Below are 1,561 nucleotides of genomic sequence, written 5' to 3'. Positions count from 1 at the left end.
ATTTCAAAGTGAGATGACTTCTTCAGAAACTAGGCTGGAGTTGGCTTTACAAAAGCTTTTGTCAGTTAACATTCCCTATTCTCACAAGCATGTACTCAGACCGCTTGACATTCACACCGTGGGCGACATGGTGGCACAGTGGTTAGCACTGCTGCCTCACAGCGCCGGAGACCCGGGTTCAATTCCTGACTCAGGCGACTGACTGTGTGGAGTTTGCACGTTCTTCCTGTGTCTGCGTGGGTTTCCTCCGGGTGCTCCAGTTTCGTCCCACAGTCCAAAAATGTGCAGGTCAGGTGAATTGGCCATGCTAAATTGCCTGTAGTGTTAGGTAAGGTCTAACTGTAGAGGTATGGGTGCGCTGCACTTCGGCGGGTCAGTGTGGACTTGGTGGCCCGAAGGGCCTGTTTCCACACTGTAAGTAATCTAATCAGTTTCATTCTTCAGTGTTGGTCACCCTGAAGTCAATGTCAATAAGTCACAGTCATTCCCCAAGCGCAAACAATTGCAACATTTAAGAGGCATTTGGATGGGTATATGAATAGAAAGGGTTTGGAGGGATATGGGCTGGGTGCTGGCAAATGAGACTAGATTGGGTTGGGATATCTGGTTGGCATGGACAGGTTGGACCAAAGGGTCTGTTTCCATGCTGTACATCTCTATGACTCTAAGTCAGTGGTACTCTCCAAGCACACAATCAATTCTGGAGAAGACAGCATCTCCCAAAGTCCTGGTGCCTCTCACGCAACATAGAACCACTTTCTGAGACCCAGCATCACACTCAAACACCAGCTCAATCTCCTCTCCTACTCTGTTCTCCCTGCCCTTTCCTGTCTCCTGCTCCACTCTCCTGTGTCTGATTCTACCACTGCACATCATCTCTGCCTTGGATTCTGATCTGCTGTCAAACACATCTGAGGATACACATCCTACACTGATGCTGTCAGTTGGAAAGCCTCTGAAAATGAAGAATGCCATTCCCACACAAGAAATTTCTGACAACCAGTGGGTGGAATGATGGCTCAGTGGTTAGCACAGCTGCCTCACAGTGTTGAGGACCTGGGCTCAATTCTAGCCTTGGGTGAGTGCGTGGTGTTTGCACGTTCTCTACATGGGTTTCCTCCAGGTGCTCTGATTTCTCCCATAGTCCAAAGAGTGCATGTTAGGTGGATTAGCACTGCTACAATGCCCAGGGATGTGTAGGTTAGGTGAATTAGCCATGGGAAATGTAGGGTAGTGGGGTTGAGTCTGGGTGGGATGCTCTTTGGAGAGTTGATGTGGGCTTGTTAGGCCAAATGGCCTGTTCTTACGCTGTAGGGATTCTATGAAATATTTACCAGGGGAACTGAGATAGCAGCTGCGATAAGTGAGGTTTATTCAGTTGGGGCAATGACAAGTGTAAATCCCCATCTAATCTGCTGTTCAAAGTCAACTCCAGTCAGTTTCCCAACTTTCAGGAAACTCATATTGCTACAGATATATCTAAAGCAATTTTAATTTTAAACAACATTCCACAAGATACGTAAAATGTTTTATGCCCAAAATTCTTTATTTACTTTTGATG

Source organism: Hemiscyllium ocellatum, chromosome 35 (genome assembly GCF_020745735.1).
Source record: "Hemiscyllium ocellatum isolate sHemOce1 chromosome 35, sHemOce1.pat.X.cur, whole genome shotgun sequence".
Lineage (NCBI taxonomy): Eukaryota > Metazoa > Chordata > Chondrichthyes > Orectolobiformes > Hemiscylliidae > Hemiscyllium > Hemiscyllium ocellatum.
This window is presented reverse-complemented; position numbering follows the sequence as displayed.